A 9,422-nucleotide genomic window follows, 5' to 3' on the forward strand; every position below is an offset into this window, starting at 1 on the left:
GGGTGATGGGTGGAGGGAATGAGGGTGATGGTGGGTGGAGGGAATGAGGGTGATGGTGGGTGGAGGAAAATGAGGGTGATGGTGGGTGGAGGGGGGCGAGGGTGATGGTAGGTGGAGGGAATGAGGGTGATGCAGGGTGAAGGGAATGAGGGTGATGGTGGGTGAAGGAAGAGCGAATGAGGGTGATGGTGGGTGGAGGTGGAGGGATGAGGGTGATGGTGGGTGGGTGGGTGGAGGAATGAGGGTGATGGTGGGTGGAGGAAATGAGGGTGATGGTGGGTGGAGGGGCGAGGGTGATGGTAGGTGGAGGGAATGAGGGTGATGGAGGGTGAAGGGAATGAGGGTGATGGTGGGTGGAGCAAATGAGGGTGATGGTGGGTGGAGGGGATGAGGGTGATGGTGGGTGGAGGGGATGAGGGTGGAGGGAATGAGGGTGGAGGGAATGAGGGTGATGGTGGGTGGAGGAGATTAGGGTGGAGGGAATGAGGGTGATGGAGGGTGGAGGAAATGAGGGTGATGGTGGGTGGAGGAAATGAGGGTGATGGTGGGTGGAGGGGCGAGGGTGATGGTAGGTGGAGGGAATGAGGGTGATGCAGGGTGAAGGGAATGAGGGTGATGGTGGGTAGAGCGAATGAGGGTGATGGTGGGTGGAGGGGATGAGGGTGATGGTGGGTGGAGCGAATGAGGGTGATGGTGGGTGGAGGGGATGAGGGTGATGGTGGGTGGAGGGGCGAGGGTGATGGTAGGTGGAGGGAATGAGGGTGATGGAGGGTGAAGGGAATGAGGGTGATGGTGGGTGGAGCAAATGAGGGTGATGGTGGGTGGAGGGGATGAGGGTGATGGTAGGTGGAGGGAATGAGGGTGATGGAGGGTGAAGGGAATGAGGGTGATGGTGGGTGGAGCGAATGATGGTGGGTGGAGGGAATGAGGGTGATGGTGGGTGGAGGGGATGAGGGTGATGGTAGGTGGAGGGAATGAGGGTGATGGGTGGAGGGAATGAGGGTGATGGTGGGTGGAGGGAATGAGGGTGATGGTGGGTGGAGGAAATGAGGGTGATGGTGGGTGGAGGGGCGAGGGTGATGGTAGGTGGAGGGAATGAGGGTGATGCAGGGTGAAGGGAATGAGGGTGATGGTGGGTAGAGCGAATGAGGGTGATGGTGGGTGGAGGGGATGAGGGTGATGGTGGGTGGAGCGAATGAGGGTGATGGTGGGTGGAGGAAATGAGGGTGATGGTGGGTGGAGGGGCGAGGGTGATGGTAGGTGGAGGGAATGAGGGTGATGGAGGGTGAAGGGAATGAGGGTGATGGTGGGTGGAGCAAATGAGGGTGATGGTGGGTGGAGGGGATGAGGGTGATGGTAGGTGGAGGGAATGAGGGTGATGGAGGGTGAAGGGAATGAGGGTGATGGTGGGTGGAGCGAATGATGGTGGGTGGAGGGAATGAGGGTGATGGTGGGTGGAGGGGATGAGGGTGATGGTAGGTGGAGGAATGAGGGTGATGGGTGGAGGGAATGAGGGTGATGGTGGGTGGAGGAATGAGGGTGATGGTGGGTGGAGGAAATGAGGGTGATGGTGGGTGGAGGGGCGAGGGTGATGGTAGGTGGAGGGAATGAGGGTGATGCAGGGTGAAGGGAATGAGGGTGATGGTGGGTAGAGCGAATGAGGGTGATGGTGGGTGGAGGGGATGAGGGTGATGGTGGGTGGAGCGAATGAGGGTGATGGTGGGTGGAGGAAATGAGGGTGATGGTGGGTGGAGGGGCGAGGGTGATGGTAGGTGGAGGGAATGAGGGTGATGGAGGGTGAAGGGAATGAGGGTGATGGTGGGTGGAGCAAATGAGGGTGATGGTGGGTGGAGGGGATGAGGGTGATGGTAGGTGGAGGAATGAGGGTGATGGAGGGTGAAGGGAATGAGGGTGATGGTGGGTGGATGATTAATGGAGCGAATGATGGTGGGTGGAGGGAATGAGGGTGATGGTGGGTGGAGGGGATGAGGGTGATGGTAGGTGGAGGGAATGAGGGTGATGGGTGGAGGAATGAGGGTGATGGTGGGTGGAGGGAATGAGGGTGATGGGTGGAGGGAATGAGGGTGATGGGTGGAGGGAATGAGGGTGATGGTAGGTGGAGGGAATGAGGGTGATGGGTGGAGGGAATGAAGGTGATGGTGGGTGGAGGGAATGAGGGTGATGGTGGGTGGAGGGAGGGAATGAGGGTGATGGGTGGAGGGAATGAGGGTGATGGTGGGTGGAGGGAGGGAATGAGGGTGATGGGTGAAGGGAATGAGGGTGATGAAAATAAAAGCCTTTTCTCTTTCTCATCCCTTTCTCTCATTTTGGGCAGCATGGGCAGCTGGTGTTGAGCCAGAACAAATGTATCTCCGACAAAGTGAAAGAGTGAATGTTCGAGCATATTAGGCGCCCTGGGATGTCGCCATTGGTTGTGATAAATTAGGGGCACTAGTTGCGTTCAAATCAAATCAAAGCAAATGTTATTAGTCACATGCGCCGAATACAACAGGTGTAGACCTTATAGGGAAATGCTTACTTACGAGCACCTAACCGACAATGCAGTTAAAAAAAATAAGGATACGAGATAAGAAATAAAAGTAATTAAAGAGGAGCAGTAAAAAATAACATTATATACAGGGGGGTGCCGGCACAGAGTCAATGTGTGGGGGCACCGGTTAGTTGAGGTAGTAGGTAGAGTTCATTAAAGTGACTATGCATAGATAACAACAGAGAGTGGCAGTGGTGTGGAGAGGGGAGGGGGGGCAATGTGAATAGTCTGGGTAGCCATTTGAATAGATGTTCAGGAGTCTTATGGCTTGGGGGTAGAAGATGTTTAGAAGTCTCTTGGAAATAAAATAAAAGAGAGCCGCACACTCTAGGAGCTCAGATGCAAAAATGTAATACCAACGTTTCGACAGCCAAGCTGTCTTCATCAGGGTATAATCACAAACACTGCGGGATGACTCATTTATATAGTGTCAAAAGACACAGGTGTCTGTAATCATGGCCAGGAGTGGCCTAATATCATTGGTTAATAATCAAATATTAAAATGTCATACAAAGAACAGCATACAAACAAATGGATAGCATACGATCATAGATTAATTTGACTATACAAGTTTACAAACAATTACAATGGCAAAGTCAGAATAATCACAAGAATGGCTTCAGATCAAAGTTAACCAATGATATTAGGCCACTCCTGGCCATGATTACAGACACCTGTGTCTTTTGACACTATATAAACGAGTCATCCCGCAGTGTTTGTGATTATACCCTGATGAAGACAGCTTGGCTGTTTCTACTCCGCTAGCCAGCACCTCGTCTTAATAGGTGTGCGTTTCTTTTTCTTCTAGAAGTCTCTTGGACCTAGACTTGGCGCTTCGGTACCGCTTGCCGAGCGGTAGCAGAGAGAATAGTCTATGACTAGGGTGGCTGGATTCTTTGACAATTTTCAGGGCCTTCCTCTGACACTGCATGGTACAGAGGTCCTGGATGGCAGGAAGCTAGGCCCCAGTGATGTACTGGGCCGTTCGCACTACCCTCTGTAGTGCGTTGCGGTCGGAGGCCGAGCAGTTGCCATACCAGTCAGGATGCTCTTGATGTTTCAGCTGTAGAACCTTTTGAGGATCTGAGGAAATGTTTCAGTCTCCTGAGGGGGAATAGGTTTTGTCGTGCCCGCTTCACGACAGTCATGCTGTGCTTGGACCATGTTAGTTTGTTGGTGATGTGGACACCAAGGAACTTGAAGCTCTCACCCTGCTCCACCGCAGCCCCGTCGATGAGAATGGGGACGTGCTCCGCCTTCTTTTTCCTGTAGTGCACAATCATATCCTTTGTCTTGATCACGTTGAGGGAGAGGTTGTTGTCCTGGTACTGTCTCGTTGTTGTCGGTGATCAGGCCTACCACTGTTGTGTCATCTGCAAATGTAATTATGGTGTTGGAGTCGTGCCTGGCCGTGCAGTCATGAGTGAACACGCACCCCTGAGGAGCCTCTGTGTTGAGGATCAGCGTGGCGGATATGTTGTTACATACCCTTACCACCTGGGGGCGGCCCGTCAGGAAGTCCAGGATCCAGTTGCAGAGGGAGGTGTTTAGCCCCAGAGTCCTTAGTTTATTGATAAGCTTTGAGGACACTATGTTGATGAAAGCTGAGCTGTAGTCAATTAATAGCATTCTCACATAGGTGTTCCTTCTGTCCAGGTGGGAAAGGGCAGTGTGGAGTGCAATAGAGACAGCATCATCTGTGGATCTGTTGGGGTAGTATGAAAAGTGGAGTGGTTCTAGGGTTTCTGGGATGATGGTGTTGATGTGAGCCATGACCAGCCTTTCAAAGCACTTCATGGCTACAGATGTGAGTGCTACGAGTCGGTAGTCATTTAGGCATGTTACCTTAGTGTTCTTGGGCACAGGCACTATGGTGGTCTGCTTAAAACATGTTGGTATTACAGACTTGGACTGGGAGAGTTTGAAAATGTCAGTGAAGACACTTGCTAGTTGGTCAGTCAGCGCATGCTCGCAGTACATGTCCTGGTAATCATTCTGGCCCTGTGGCCTTATGAATGTTGACCTGTCTAAAGGTCTTACTCACATCGGCTGTGGAGAGCGTGATCACACAGTCATCCGGTACAGCTGGTGTTCTCATGCATGTTTCAGTGTTATTTGCCTCAAAGTGAGCATAGAAGTAGTTTAGCTCGTCCGGTAGGCTTGTGTCACTGGGCAGCTCTCAGCTGTGCTTCCCTTTGTAGGCTGTAATGGTTTGCAGGCCCTGCCACATCCGACGAACGTCAGAGCCGGTGTAGTACGACTCGATCTTAGTCCTGTATTGATGCTTTGCCTATTTGAAGCTTCCGGGTTATAGTCCCGCTCCTTGAAAGCGGCAGCTCTAGCCTTTAGCTCAGTGCGGATGCTGCCTATAATCCATGGTTTCAGGTTGGGGAATGTATGTGTGATCACTGTGGGGACGACGCCATCGATGCATTTATTGATGAAGCCAATGACTGAGGTGGTGTACTCCTCAATGCCATTGGAGGAACCCGGAACATATTCCAGTCTGTGATAGCAAAACAGTCCTGTAGCTTAGCATCTGCTTCATCTGACCACTTTTTTATTGATCTAGCCACTGGTGCTTCCTGCTTGCTTGTAAGCAGGAATCAGGAGGATATACTCATGGTCAGATTTTCCAAATGGAGCGCGAGGGAGATCTTTGTAAGCATCTCTGTGTGTGGAGTATAGGTGGTCCAGAGTTATTTTCCCTCTGGTTGCGCATTTAACATGTTGATAGAAATGAGGTAATTGGTCTTGGCCATGGTGGAGAGTTTGGAATCTGATTGATTGCTTCTTTGGACAGGTGTCTTTTATACAGGTAACAAACTGAGATTAGGAGCACTCCCTTTAAGAGTGTGCTCCTAATCTCAGCTCGTTACCTGTATAAAAGACACATGGGAGCCAGAAATCTTTCTGATTGAGCGGGTCAAATACTTATTTCCCTCATTAAAATGCAAATCAATTTATAGCATTTTTGACATGCGTTTTTCTGGATTTTTGTTGTTGTTATTCTGTCTCTCACTGTTCAAATCAACCTACCATTAAAATTATAGACTGATCATTTCTTTGTCAGTGGGCAAATGTACAAAATCAGCAGGAGATCAAATACTTTTTTCCCTCACTGTATGTACATGTAGGTATGGTTAAAGTGACTATGCATATATGATGAAGAGAGAGTAGCAGAAGCGAAAAAACACAATCGGTTGGGGGCACGTAAAACATCTGCCTTCTGCTCCGGCGCCATTTTAACTACCAACAATATCAATGTTGTTGATGATCAGTTTGAGGCAGTTTGTGGGAGAGGATGGGAACATGTTGCAGGACAACATGGACAGGACATCTTACCTGTGAGTCCGTTGACCAGGGGAGACCTCTCTCTCTCCTCCTCGTCCTCCTCCTCGGGGGCTGCACTGTCCTTCCTGTCCATCTTGCTGACGGAGGTGGTGCGTTTCCTCTGGACCTCTGTATCAAACTCCTCATCAAACAGCACCTGATCTACCAGGTCAGGCTGCACCGGGCTGGGCTCCGCTGGGGGTTTGGGCGTCCCGTAGTAGTTCCCTGGTAGAGAACACACACAGCCGTGTCAATAGAAACAGTCAGTAACCTGGTAGAGAACACACACAGCCGTGTCAATAGAAACAGTCAGTAACCTGGTAGAGAACACACACAGCCGTGTCAATAGAAACAGTCAGTAACCTGGTAGAGAACAATCACAGCCGTGTCAATAGAAACAGTCAGTAGTAGTAACCTGGTAGAGAACACACACAGCCGTGTCAATAGAAACAGTCAGTAACCTGGTAGAGAACACTCACAGCTGTGTCAATAGAAACAGTCAGTAGTAGTAACCTGGTAGAGAACACACACAGCCGTGTCAATATAAACAGTCAGTAACCTGGTAGAGAACACACACAGCCGTGTCAATAGAAACAGTCAGTAACCTGGTAGAGAACACACACAGCCGTGTCAATAGAAACAGTCAGTAGTAGTAACCTGGTAGAGAACACACACAGCCGTGTCAATAGAAACAGTCAGTAACCTGGTAGAGAACACTCACAGCCGTGTCAATAGAAACAGTCAGTAGTAGTAACCTGGTAGAGAACACACACAGCCGTGTCAATAGAAACAGTCAGTAGTAGTAACCTGGTAGAGAACACACACAGCCGTGTCAATAGAAACAGTCAGTAACCTGGTAGAGAACACTCACAGCCGTGTCAATAGAAACAGTCAGTAGTAGTAACCTGGTAGAGAACACACACAGCCGTGTCAATAGAAACAGTCAGTAACCTGGTAGAGAACACACACAGCCGTGTCAATAGAAACAGTCAGTAGTAGTAACCTGGTAGAGAACACACACAGCCGTGTCAATAGAAACAGTCAGTAACCTGGTAGAGAACACACACAGCCGTGTCAATAGAAACAGTCAGTAGTAGTAACCTGGTAGAGAACACTCACAGCCGTGTCAATAGAAACAGTGAGTAACCTGGTAGAGAACACACACAGCCGTGTCAATAGAAACAGTCAGTAACCTGGTAGAGAACACACACAGCCGTGTCAATAGAAACAGTCAGTAACCTGGTAGAGAACACTCACAGCCGTGTCAATAGAACCAGTCAGTAGTAGTAACCTGGTAGAGAACACACACAGCCGTGTCAATAGAAACAGTCAGTAACCTGGTAGAGAACACACACAGCCGTGTCAATAGAAACAGTCAGTAGTAGTAACCTGGTAGAGAACACACACAGCCGTGTCAATAGAAACAGTCAGTAACCTGGTAGAGAACACTCACAGCTGTGTCAATAGAAACAGTCAGTAGTAGTAACCTGGTAGAGAACACACACAGCCGTGTCAATAGAAACAGTCAGTAACCTGGTAGAGAACACACACAGCCGTGTCAATAGAAACAGTCAGTAACCTGGTAGAGAACACACACAGCCGTGTCAATAGAAACAGTCAGTAGTAGTAACCTGGTAGAGAACACACACAGCCGTGTCAATAGAAACAGTCAGTAACCTGGTAGAGAACACTCACAGCCGTGTCAATAGAAACAGTCAGTAGTAGTAACCTGGTAGAGAACACACACAGCCGTGTCAATAGAAACAGTCAGTAGTAGTAACCTGGTAGAGAACACACACAGCCATGTCAATAGAAACAGTCAGTAACCTGGTAGAGAACACTCACAGCCGTGTCAATAGAAACAGTCAGTAGTAGTAACCTGGTAGAGAACACACACAGCCGTGTCAATAGAAACAGTCAGTAACCTGGAAGAGAACACACACAGCCGTGTCAATAGAAACAGTCAGTAGTAGTAACCTGGTAGAGAACACACACAGCCGTGTCAATAGAAACAGTCAGTAACCTGGTAGAGAACACTCACAGCCGTGTCAATAGAAACAGTCAGTAGTAGTAACCTGGTAGAGAACACACACAGCCGTGTCAATAGAAACAGTCAGTAACCTGGTAGAGAACACTCACAGCCGTGTCAATAGAAACAGTCAGTAGTAGTAACCTGGTAGAGAACACACACAGCCGTGTCAATAGAAACAGTCAGTAGTAGTAACCTGGTAGAGAACACACACAGCCGTGTCAATAGAAACAGTCAGTAACCTGGTAGAGAACACTCACAGCCGTGTCAATAGAAACAGTCAGTAGTAGTAACCTGGTAGAGAACACACACAGCCGTGTCAATAGAAACAGTCAGTAGTAGTAACCTGGTAGAGAACACACACAGCCGTGTCAATAGAAACAGTCAGTAACCTGGTAGAGAACACTCACAGCCGTGTCAATAGAAACAGTCAGTAGTAGTAACCTGGTAGAGAACACACACAGCCGTGTCAATAGAAACAGTCAGTAACCTGGTAGAGAACACACATAGCCATGTCAATAGAAACAGTCAGTAACCTGGTAGAGAACACACATAGCCATGTCAATAGAAACAGTCAGTAACCTGGTAGAGAACACACACAGCCGTGTCAATAGAAACAGTCAGTAACCTAGTAGAGAACACTCACAGCCGTGTCAATAGAAACAGTCAGTAACCTGGTAGAGAACACACACAGCCGTGTCAATAGAAACAGTCAGTAACCTGGTAGAGAACACACACAGCCGTGTCAATAGAAACAGTCAGTAACCTAGTAGAGAACACACACAGCCGTGTCAATAGAAACAGTCAGTAACCTGGTAGAGAACACACATAGCCGTGTCAATAGAAACAGTCAGTAACCTGGTAGAGAACACACACAGCCGTGTCAATAGAAACAGTCAGTAGTAGTAACCTGGTAGAGAACACACACAGCCGTGTCAATAGAAACAGTCAGTAACCTAGTAGAGAACACACACAGCCGTGTCAATAGAAACAGTCAGTAACCTGGTAGAGAACACACATAGCCGTGTCAATAGAAACAGTCAGTAACCTGGTAGAGAACACACACAGCCGTGTCAATAGAAACAGTCAGTAGTAGTAACCTGGTAGAGAACACACACAGCCGTGTCAATAGAAACAGTCAGTAGTAGTAACCTGGTAGAGAACACACACAGCCGTGTCAATAGAAACAGTCAGTAACCTAGTAGAGAACACTCACAGCCGTGTCAATAGAAACAGTCAGTAACCTGGTAGAGAACACACACAGCCGTGTCAATAGAAACAGTCAGTAACCTGGTAGAGAACACACACAGCCGTGTCAATAGAAACAGTCAGTAACCTAGTAGAGAACACACACAGCCGTGTCAATAGAAACAGTCAGTAACCTGGTAGAGAACACACACAGCCGTGTCAATAGAAACAGTCAGTAACCTGGTAGAGAACACACACAGCCGTGTCAATAGAAACAGTCAGTAGTAGTAACCTGGTAGAGAACACACACAGCCGTGTCAA

General features: G+C 48.8%; 1 pseudogene; it reads right to left on the reverse strand.

Annotated features, from left to right (window-relative positions):
* LOC115132642 (membrane-associated guanylate kinase, WW and PDZ domain-containing protein 3-like) overlaps positions 1 to 9,422 on the reverse strand; it is a 304,561-nt pseudogene that overhangs the window by 89,504 nt on the left and 205,635 nt on the right.

Source organism: Oncorhynchus nerka, linkage group LG7 (assembly GCF_034236695.1).
Source record: "Oncorhynchus nerka isolate Pitt River linkage group LG7, Oner_Uvic_2.0, whole genome shotgun sequence".
NCBI lineage: Eukaryota > Metazoa > Chordata > Actinopteri > Salmoniformes > Salmonidae > Oncorhynchus > Oncorhynchus nerka.